The sequence below is a fragment of the Petaurus breviceps genome, unplaced genomic scaffold (genome assembly GCF_028583685.1).
Source record: "Petaurus breviceps papuanus isolate PSGF00001 unplaced genomic scaffold, PetGlider_PUasm1.0 90849, whole genome shotgun sequence".
NCBI classification, from domain to species: Eukaryota; Metazoa; Chordata; class Mammalia; order Diprotodontia; family Petauridae; genus Petaurus; species Petaurus breviceps.
In genome coordinates, this window is record NW_027187361.1 from 1,851,211 (window position 1) to 1,863,338 (window position 12,128).

At 38.7% G+C, this 12,128-nt stretch overlaps 1 non-coding gene across 1 annotated transcript; it reads left to right on the forward strand.

Moving 5' to 3' along the window:
- Positions 1-11,774: 11,774 nt before the first annotated feature.
- Positions 11,775-11,881, forward strand: LOC138149882 (U6 spliceosomal RNA). Its single transcript, XR_011165458.1, has one exon. It is a non-coding gene; the product is annotated as a U6 spliceosomal RNA (small nuclear RNA).
- Positions 11,882-12,128: the final 247 nt, after the last annotated feature.

The window sequence follows — 12,128 nt, forward strand, 5'->3', positions numbered from 1 at the left end:
GAGAGAGAGAGAGAGAGAGAGAGAGAGAGAGAGAGAGAGAGAGAGAGTCAAATTCAGGCATTTTGGATATTAAATATAACTGTCCTGTTAAATGAGTGCATACGTCATTGTGTTAAGGAACTTGGCACTGGTGTAAAAATTCCCATCACAGAGCTGTATTAACCCTTTCATAATTTAGTGTTAGAGCATCATTTGAGGCTCAGGAAAGTTAAATGATTTTACTGTGGTCACATAGATGGGTGTCAGAGGTAAGATTTTGACTCTCACTCTTCCTAATTCTATGTCCAGCAGTGTATAATATTCAATGTTGCCTCCTCTAAATTGACATAAACTTTTTTTATCAATTAGTATGTTGGGGGTATTAAAAACATGCATGAAATGGCTTAATTGCAGTATAATAATAACCTGACTGCCAAATGCCTTGTTAAAATATAGGTATACTATCTCAGTGGTATGATCAGTGACTGATCTGTCACACAGCTTGCTTTTTTTTTTTTGCTTTTTGGAGGGGGGAGGTCAGGCCATTTGGGGTTAAGTGACTTGGCCAAGGTCATACAGCTAGTAAGTGCTAAGTGTCTAAGGTCAGATTTGAACTCAGGTCCTCCTGACTCCAGGGCTGGTGCTGTATTCAATGTGCCACCTAGCTGCCCCAACACAGCTTGCTTCTTAAGAAAAAACCTAAAGCCCCCCCCCCAAAAAAAAACTTTACTGATGTCTTTTGGTCTTATATCACAGTCATTTGTAGATATTTTGTCACACTCTAATTAATTTATCAATCATCCTCTTCACCTAATTAGTAAAGTAAAACAGTTAAAGTCAATTGAGAAATAAACATTTATTAGGTGCCTACCATATTCCAGGCAGTGTGTATATTCTGGGGATATAATTGCAAAAGAAAAGAGTCCTTGTCCTCATGTAGCTTAAAATCTAATAGAAAGGGAAGACAACACACAAAAGCAAGAGGAAAGAAAGGGAAGGTAGCCAACATGGACATGATGGAGAAGTGCAAAGGAGTGCAGTCAGTGGTGAAATGAAGAGATGGTTGGCCTAGACACGCTTCTTAAATGTGGGAAGTCTCAGAGAAACTTTTTGCTATGTGCTCCAATCAGAGATGCCCAGGGTCATAGGGTACTGATGAGGTGTGAGTGCCAGGTTTTATGTGACCTTCCTGGATGATGAGGTTCCTAGGGACATGATGGAATCATGTAGAATGAACGAATTACTGGCCACATGTAATAATAAACGAAATATTCAGCCTCCATAAATGAGGACAAGCAGTTAATTAAGTACCTACCGCGGTAAGCCCTTCAAAAATTTTATCTCATCTGATCCTCACAATAAACAGTCACATAGAGCCTCGGTTCAGGGCCAGTTAGTCTCTGTACCACAAGGATTTTCACACCTTTTTGTACTTAGCCAATTAAGTGCTGAGGCACCTAGGTTTTCAAGCTTTGCTGTGCTAAATCAATCAGGTACTGAGTCGCTGAAAATCCCAGGAACTTGCTTTGGAGTGGGACTCGCTTGTGGGGAGATTTACTTGGGAGGGGGGGCTTGTTTGGGGAAAGGACACTTAGAATATTAGGTGCTCTCTGGTCTGGTAATGTGTATAAATATTTTTGTTGCTTTAAGTTTGGCCTTTTTGTATTCCCACAATGATGTTTTGCCTCAGTTTAGTGTACAAAATAAATGTTTTACTGGTTTGGCTTTGAGTCAAGAGGACTTATATTTTGTGTCTCAATCCCTGAAATACATATATATTTTCACAGCAGCTGCTATTAATATTGCATTGGTGTTACATTTGGCAATGAGGATGGGATGGCGAAGTATAATACCTCTATTTAGAAACCCCTAAAATGTGTCAGTTTCTAGGATCCATGGCCATAACAATTTCTTATTCACTTGTGCAGATTATAAGGGCCAAGTGTTAGATTGTAAAAGCCAGGATCCTGGAGGGGTAGAATGGGAGTGCAAGCAAAGGGGGATTTCTGTTGTTTTATTTTTTGACTCTTATTGTTGGAGTTCAATTTCCCAGGCTCATGCTACGTTGCAAACATCTGAAGTATCAATCTCCTTTGAACTCTGACTGTACAGTTGTACTGAACCCTGTAGATTTTCATGCCTCCTGGCTCTGAGCCTATTAGTCGAAAGCGTATAGATATTCTGAGGTGAGATATTGACTTGGGGCTCGTTCATGGGAGGATGTTTACTCTGAGTAGCATTATTAAGGGGCCCCGGCTGTGAATGTGAATCGCTCATCATGGCTGAGAGATGAGACCTCTGATAGAGTAGACTTCTGAGAGAGGGAAGAGACCTGTGATACTAACTCTTGTGGGAATACTGGGACACTTACTGAAAGTAAGATTGTTAACACCTTTGAGGAAAATATGGGGTTTTGTTAGACTGGGATAGTTGTCTGTTCTTTCCCAATTGTATTATTTTGCTGTGCCCAGAGCCCAGACTGGAGCAACCCCTCCCCATGTTGAATAGAGCAATAGAAGGGCATATTTTGTTTGAAAGGATGAGATTAGAGAAATTCATATGAGAGAACCCATGAACAGCAGGACAAAATATTAGCATTTGGATGAGGATCAATGTAAGGAAACTGGCAGCTATTTTTTTTTTTCACAAAAGAAGCAGATATTATTTCTAGAAACAGATCAAAAACTTGGTCATGGATATCTCCTGTAGTTCTCTGCTGACAGTGGAGTAACTAGTAAATCTTTGAAATAATTTGGTCAGAATTTTATTATTCAAAACCAATGAAGCAAGCCAGTTTCATTGTATACCCTGCCTTGATCAGTCTATGTTAAAAGTACTACCTTCAGACCTGGACATCACATATCAGAGAAGATATTTTTTTAAAAGTGGACTGTGTCAAAAGGAGGGTAAGCAGAATAATAAAAAGAATGGAAAACATGGGACAAGAACATTGATGAAAGAACTGAGGAATTTACCCTGAAAAAAAGAAAATTTGCAGGTGATAGACACAATGTCTGTCATTTTGCATTTGAAAGTTGATCATGTAGAATAGAGATTCAATTTGTTTTGCTTGGCCCTGGAAGGCAGAACCTGAAATAATAGGTGAGGAGGAACAGAAATAGATTTTGTTTGCAAATAAGATTCTTAGGATTAATTAATCAACCAGTCAATCAATGAATCAATCAATAATCATTTTTAAGTGCTTACTATGTACCATGAACTGTGTCAAGTGCTAAGATCATAGATGTGGTGTTAGAAGTAACTTTTTTTTTTTTGCTTTTCGGAGGGGCAATTGGGGTTAAGTGACTTGCCCAAGGTCATACAGCTAGTGTGTGTGTGTGTGTGTGTGTGTGTGTGTGTGTGTGTGTTAAGTGTCTGAGGTAGGATTTGAACTCAGGTCCTCCTGACTCCTGGGCCAGTGCTCTATTCACTGTGCCACGTAGCCGCCCCACTAGACGTAACTTATAGAGGACTGTGATGGAGCCAGTTCAAACTGACCTATAGGAAAATTTTTAGTGGGAGAATTCATATCTCAGAAATCAACAAATGTAACAAATTAGGGCATGTTTTATTATTTTGTTAATCATCTAAACTTAAAGTTATGGAAAAAATGTTAATAATGCAGATTAAGCTTTAAAGTATATTGGGGGTAGGTAGGTGGCACAGGGGCTGCAGCACTACCCCTGGAATCAGGAGGACCTGAGTTCAAATCCAGTCTCAGACACTTGCTAGCTGTGTGACCCTGGGCAAGTCACTTGATTCCAATTGCCTCAAAAAAAAAAGAAAGAAAAAAATCAACAGACAATACCTGAAATGAAAAGAATGCATCCTTTATTCTTTAAAGGATAATGTATTAGAAGAAAAATGTATTAGAAAATGTTAACTGATTTTAGTCTGCTTGCATTAAGTTTTAAAATGTATGCCCAGCCTCTTTCTTACATTATATACTATAACTAGGTTCTAATTAGTAAGAAGTGAATTCTCTGAAGTCGCTGCATTATTTGAAATTGCAATATTTGAAGTTACAATTATATGTAAAATATGGTAATTTATTCCAGCCCAATGGAAATAATGCAATGGAAATTCCAAATAGTGTGATTACTTCATGGGATTCATTCCTTGTGTCAAATGAGATATGTGACTGTATACTTAGTTGTGAAATGGAGAATTATAGTGCTTTTTTATCCATTTGCAGTAGTATTGATTCCTTTAATTGTTCTGAGTCAGATGTTGGGGCTGTAGTTGTCAAGTTAGGTCATTTGAAGACCTCATGATCAAAAACTCTACTCTCCAATTAACGTCCCTACCAAAGCAAGAATACAGCATCTAGGGATTGGTAGGTATTATGAACCTTGTGACAGTTTCTTTCTTGATTTTGTACTTGGAGGATAATTTCATTGGAATGTAGGACACATGGTCTATAATTTGTCCTCATTATTTTTTCTATCATTAATTTTGGTCTTGGGGACCATATGATACCCCTCACATTTATGAGCTGGGAATGACCTTGTCAGCTTCTTATTTTATCTCATAAATCTATGTTCCCTAGGAATTTAGATGACTTTTTTAAGGGGTGTGGTCCATAAGCACATTTTGAGCAAATCCAGATTTCTACTTTCTCCAGTCCTACAAATAAATCAAATATTTCCTAGAAGCAAACAGTAGTCGGTATTTACATAGATTTCTTAGTCTCCCTTCAAATCTCTCATGCTAATTTTTCACTGTCTGAATTTCTTTTGACCTTTTTTGGTGGTGTTTTTAAGAAACTGGTTGTTTTTTAAAGGTGATCTTAACATTAACATTAGCACGGGGCAGGGTTGCACTTTCTGTTACATTCCTTTTGTACTTCTTTAGGTGTGACAGGCTGTCAGTGCCAGTCCTATGACTAATACAGGCTATGATTCAGATCCATCCAAAGGGACTTCATTCTTACCAGATTTTGACATTTATAGATTTGTATAAGGTCATATTTTCCCTCTAGCCAGAAGTCACTATCACATTGCTTTTCCTATTAAACAAAATCAATCCCCCAAAGAATGTGTGACCTAGTATAATTTTTTCTATTGCCTATAAATTGCTATCCACTTCACAAGGACGCAGAATAGAGAAAATTTATAGTGTCAGCTCAAAAAAGAAAAAAAAATTAAAGTAGAATGACCCTTTCTCCCACCTTAATAGAAGTTCTTGGACTTAGCTGGGGCATCATAAAGGATAAAACTGACCAATGATGCATGTAAGCTTTACAGGGCTAGCAAGGAGGAGAAACAATAATGACCTTGACCAGGGAATTTAGCTTTTGTCTCTATGCCTTTCTCCTACCAACTTATCCACTCTAGAGAACAGAAGGAGTGTAGAGCTGACCACTGGGAAACTCCAGGACTTTGGCACATATTGGTTGATGACTGGGTATAGTATAAACTGTTGGAGATGAAAATTAGGTTAATGCCTACCATAAACTAGAAGGAGGCTTAGGGCAGGGAGAAGAAAGCCATTGGATCAGCAAGTTCAGTTCAAAAGACAGATGGGGCCTGAAGGAACTAGCTATTTAGGCTATTAAGAATACCTTTGAAAAAAAAAAAAGAATACCTTTGCCCTTTGATCTAAAGATCGTAGAGCCCCAGTACACATCTTTTTTTTCCTATAGGAAGTAAGGAACCTGTGTCTGAGACAGTGAAAGGAGCAAGATAGGTTGTTTCTTAAAAGAAAAAAGCAGAAAAAAGTTTTTGTTTTGTTTTGTTTTTCTCCCTAGAGAACACTGCTGCTAATCCTATAGTTAAAGGAAAGGTCTTTGCTTTACTAATAGACCTTTTAAAAAAAAGATATGGGCTTTCAAACTCAGGGATCATGGCAAACTCCATTCTGAGGAAGGGATAGCACTGTATAGCCAAGGACTTTAGCTGAAGCCAGAATAAGGAAGAAAAGAAAAACTGCACAGACACAGTCTATGGGACTGTGCCTGGTAGAGTCTGGAGGAGATTATATGCATCTATGGGAGTGGAGTCTGGTAGAGCCAATGTGCTCAGCATAGATACCAGTGGAAAAAAATCCAACAAAGTCATCACAATCTATAAGCAGCCCTGCACTATCATAGATGTGAATTGGTCCTCCATGTACCATGCCCTGACCACACATGCTCCTCACATGTGTGTTCTTGAGTCATAAGCCGTGGTCACATGTGTTCTCTATGCATATCTTTCTGTATGTGTATACTCTTTTCATGGATGGTTCATGTTCTTGCATAAAAGTGTGCCTGAGGTTCATGGGAGAAGTGTTTTATTGTTACTTTTCTTATATCATGTCATTAAAAGCCTTTGCTTTGAACTAATCATGTCTTTGACTATTACAGATGAACACAGAAGTAAGCTTATGGGCCATGCTGTGAGCTGACACAGACCCTCAGTCTTCTGCTCTGGAGTGGAGGATCCATCTGGTAAGGTGAGTGGTACCTTCAGGTCTTTCTTATGTGAAGCAGAAGACCTTTATTACAGCGTATTTTAACTAACACAGGGTTTGATGCCTAAAAATGAAATATCTGGAGCAGGACTGAGGAAAAATGGGAGCAAAAAGAAGATGGAAGATCAGTAGGTGGGATAATGGGTATCCTGGTCACCCTGGGATCCAGCCTATCCAGATTTTGCTTTAGATTACACCTAGTCAGGGCAGCTAGGTGGAGCAGTGAATAGAGCACCGGCCCTGGAGTCAGAAGGACCTGAGTTCAAATCCTCAGACATTTAACACTTATTAGCTGTGTGACCTTGGGCAAGTCACTTAACCCCCAATTGCTCTCCCTTCCCCCCTCCAAAAAAAAAAAAAAAACAAGATTAGGGGCTGCTAGGTGGCACAGTGAGTAAAGCACTGGCCCCGGGGTCAGGAGGACCTGAGTTCAGTTCCAGCCTCAGACACTTAACACCCACACAGAAAAACTAGCTGTGTAACCTTGGGCAAATTACTTAACCCCAATTGCCCTCTGAAAAAGTAAAAAAAAAAAAAAAGATTACACCTCAACTACCAGTTGGGGGTACAAGCACCTTCACACTAAGGATGTTCCCTGTGGTTACAAAAACTCTTGGGTTTTTATAGGAATGAGGTAGGTTCTTGCTTGGGAGAGGCAAGCTGAGTGCTTTTTACCAACTAAACCATGGAATTAAAAAAAGCATGGAATGGCTTACATGAATTTGTGAACGTCGAAGTAAACAGAACCAGGAAAACATCATAGTCATTGTGTATGTTGTTTCCTGGTCCTGCTTACTTCACTCTGTGCCAATTCATAAAAATCTTCCCAGAAAACGCTTCTCAGAATTCATCATGTGCAGGATGAATTGCATTCACGTTAGACAATTTATCCATTTTCCAAATCAATTGTCACCTCCACTTCTTTGCTTCTACAAAAAGTGCTATTGTGACTCAGGCAGATAATGTGGGCTGAAGTTAGAAAGATAATTTTGGTTATAAGTAGATTTGCTTATGAAATTTACTTTTCTTGCCTTTATTTAAAAGTTTTATCATGTGACATAGAATTTAGGTAAAACTTTCAGTATCGTGTGCTAGGTGGTGCCGTGAATAGAGCACCAGCCCTGGAGTTCAAATCCAGCTTCAGACTCTTGACATTTACTAGCCATGTGATCTTGGGCAAGTCACTTAACCCCAATTGCCTTGCCTTCACCCCTCCAAAATAAAACAAAACATATCATCAATTTCTAGGGCTATCTACATAATAGCTTCAATGTTCTCAACTGCTCTGTAGCCTGCTAGGTTTTCCACTTTCATTCAAGAAGCATCTGGAGGTCCATATCTATCATGGAATCAATATAATACAAAGTGGATTCTTCATAATCAACACGTCTAAATAAGCAACTCCCTGACAAATTCATCACTCACTCCCCAACAAAAAGAGATTCCGCATTCCTGGCCTATTTTTCTTTTATTTCAAATTACTTAGATATTGTCACTTTTAAAAGATCTTAATTTATACCAGTTCCTTTAGAGTATATTGGAAGATTATTTTTAATTTTTGACATTTTTTCCTTTTATTATTTGAGGCACTCCTGTTCCAAATTTTTCTTTAGGCCATATTGTGAAATGGTTTATAAATTCTTAAGAGACATTAACTACTACCAAACTGAAAAGACCTTATTTTCATTTTCATGTTAAACTCAAATTCACCTTTCCTGTCAGAAAGTGAAGCATTCAGTTTGATTCTTCATTCTTTCACCTTTTAAAAATAGGGCCATATTCCAAAATGTTACCAATTTAAGACATACCCTTGACTACCATTCAATGCTTATGAAAAAGACTGGAGGCAAGTGAGGAGGAGGAAAAACAGTATGTCAATGAGGACTTGACAAACTGGGTTCATAGTTGAAACGTCACCCAAGAGATATTTTATATGTCAAATGCCAATACAATTGGTAACATTACAATGAAGAAAACCCGTAGCCTAGTATAATGGAAACAGGCTTGCATTTTAAATCAGAAGATATGGGTTTTCAGAAATTGAATGTATATTATCCAGTCCACATCCTTCTTCTGTTACCTATTGACCTCTGGGTCACTTACTCCCTTTTCTTAGGAAGAATGGAACCATTCACTCTAACACCATCTCTGCCTACTCACTGGAGGATTTCAATATGCAAATTGGTGTTGAATTACTCAGTTCCCATAATTGATAGTTTATTTGACTTCTACCCAACATATAAGTAAATTCATAACTTGGATTTCACCATAACCCTGCCATCTCCATGACTGTAAATTCAGAAATTAGTCATTTTCTGCCTTTCCATCTCTCCCTTTGCCTGACTCCTCCTAAATCTATCCTTTGTTCTAATCTGTCTTCACAGTCTAAATTCTCTGGTTGACCAATTCAACTTGGATTACCCTGTGTAGACAGATAGAAGATATAAAGATGGACATTAGGTGAAAAGGACAATTTGGCTAGAATATAAAGTTCACAAAGGGAAGCAAAGTGAAATAAAACAGGAAAGAAAGTTTGGAATTAGGTAATAGAGGTTCTTGCTGAAGAGTTCGTATGGACAAATTGTCTTATAGACAATTGAGACCTTCTTCAGGTTTGGGGGCAAGGGAATGATGCAGTCAGATTTGCACATCAAGGAGATTATTTGGACAATTGTTTCATGGATGTGTTTGGAAAGGCAGAGAGGCCTATTCAAAGGCAATTTTAATAAACCAGAATTGGAGGTAATAAGAGCCTTAACTAGGACAATATCTACAATAATAGAAAAAAAGATGATTTGTAGAAGCAAGACAGACAGAATGTGGCAAATTATTGAGTGTGAGGGTTGAGAGAAGAAGGAAAGATAACTTCAAGATCTTGAGCCTGAGTACTAAGAAGGATTATTTCTCCACCAACAGAAACAGGCAATTTTGTACAAGGGGCAAATTTAGGGGTAAAGATGACCAATTCTCTTTTGGATACATTGAGTTTGAGTAGATGACTGGCAATTCAGGTGGAAATGTCCAACCCAGCAACTGTAGTCCTCCTGGAGCTCAGGGGAACAATGGGGCTAGACATGTAGATTTTGGGGTCATTTGCATAGAGATGATAATCGAGCCCTTCGGAATAATTTCTGATCACCAGTTGAAAGCATATATAGAGAGAGGGAAAGAGGGCTGAGGACACAACTTTGGGGGACATCCAGATTGAGGAGGTGGATAGGAAAAAGATAATAGCACCATGAAGGGGACTAAAGAAGATCAATCAGACTGGTGGTAGGATAATCAGGAGAAAAAAGTATCAGAGAAGAATTCCAGATATTCCAGATGATTTCAGAAGAAACAATGATCAGGAGAATTAAATGCTCTATAAAGATCAAGGTGAATGAATGCTAAGAAAAGGTCACTGAATTTAGCGATGAAAACATCCTTGATCATATTAAAGTGATCAGTTCAATAGGATAATTGGGTTATTAGTCAGATTTCAAGAGTTTAAGTAAATGGGGAACAAGTAGAGATAGAAAATATCAACTGCTTTTTAAAAAATGAAGCTTTCTAATGAAGAGTAGGAAAGACATAGGTTAATAACTTGAATGGATGGCAAAAATCAAAGTAAAGGTTGTTTTATGAGAGGGGAGATCTGAGCATGTTTGAAGGCATGGGGGAGGACCCAGAAGACAGGGTGAGAAATAAGAGAAGAGGTTTGTGTGTAGGGGTGATCAGTGGGCTAAGCTCCTGGGGGATATGGGAGGTGAGGAATCAAAAACCAAAGTGCAGGGATTAGTCTTGGCAAGAAGAGTCTTCTAAGACTGAAGCAGAAAAGCAGATAAGAAATATATAGGATTTGAGGCATGAATAATAGGAGATGAAGGATCTCAGCACTAAGGGCTTCAGTCTTAGGAGAGTAGAAAACAAGGTCTTCATATGAAGACAGATAGGTGTGGGAACAAAATGGAATTTGGGCTTGGGGAGAGGGAAGTTTTGAATATCCACTGTGAGGGAAGTGATAAGGAGTCGATCAGTGATGAATAAAAGGACGGCTGAGCATCAGTGCAAGCCCAATTAAAGGTAGTTAGAAATAATTTGCAGTGAACTGTATTCAAATAATTTTGTGATTTCATTTATGAAAACTTGGAATTAGGAATAGAGAAGGGGAAAGGTGGTGGCCATCCGTTACAGGCACACTAGAAGGACAAGGGGGGAAAGGGGACAAAAGTAGACAACAGCATTTTGTAGAACTGGTTAGTGGAAGGATCAAGCCTGTGAATACAGTAATTTTACCGTCAACTGGACTTGGGATAATGGAATGGGAAAACTTTGTTGTTGTTTGTCCTGTGTTCTTGAAGAGGACTAATGACATCAGCAAGACAATGTCTTGACTTGTGTATCAACAATGCAGTACTCACAATGTCTATGGTGACTATAAATATGCTGATATGGTTATTAATCACAAAATATACCAGGCTCTCTACATGGGGAATAAAGCTAGAACATTTATTCAAATACCAGAAAAATGAGTCCCAAAACCAGAAAGTCAAAGCCATCACAGTCATTATGAAGTTGGCACATGTAGTTAATGTAATAAGCACCCACATTCTCAAGCCTTCAAAATAGAACAGGCTACCTCAGGCAAAGATCCTGCTCTCCCCACTCAGGACACCTGCTCAGAATCCACAAAGCATGCTCCTAGTAGCTCTGCACCCCCCGCCCCCAGTTTCCTTCCCTGGCAATCCTCAACAGGAGTCCCTAGCAGAAATTCTGGCTGGCTTAAAAACAAGAGCTCTAGACACTGCTGCTGCTGCCACCTCCGCAGGCATTCTAGCTTGGCTTCTGCTTCCTCTTGCCCCACCCCTTCCTGCTACATCAGCAAGCTCAAGGGGCATGGAAGATCTTTAAATCCCATAACCATAACAACTTGCAAGTGAATTAGATTTGAGGCAAGGCTGTACAAAATCACTAATCTCACTCTCTACCCTGGAACCATCTGGGTCCAGTGCCAAGATATAAATCAGGATGACCGGAGATGACCCTAGATTCAGTAAGAGACCTTGCCCTTTTTAATCTACAGTCTTTCTCAAGTCTCAGTTTGTCTGAGGTAACATCCATTCAGTGATTAAGTCTAGGTAAGAAATGAGGCAAAAAAATGGCTTCTTTTACCTATGCCAAAAAAAATCAGTCTGGGAGGGGAAGACCCTCAAGGTTTCTGGCCAGAATAGGAACAATTGTTATTTACACTCACTGGGAAAACAGAGAAGGTCCAAATGACTGATAGATATAATGTGGAGGGAAAAAAAAACAGGTCAGGAGAAATGTCAAAGTGGTAAAAAGACAAGAGATTGTAATCAGTGCTCACTTAGGCAGCACGTATGCTAAAATTGGAACGATACAGAGAAGATTAGCACGGTCCCTGCACAAGGATGACACTCAAATTTCTGAAGCATTCCATGTATTTTTTAAAAAGTATGTGTCCTTAATATAAAATTTTTATTAGCAGCATTTAATCACTTCTCACCTGTAAAGAAACAAAAGATAAATGTTCTTGCAGAGAATAATTAGCAGAGCTTTAAGATTAATTTGGGGTTAAGTCCAACTTTGTTTGTCAATGCATTGTTAATGTTTAGAGGTCTGTTATGCTAATGTTATTTATTAATTATTTTTCATTCCCATACATAGCCAACTAAACAGCTTTTCCATGTACT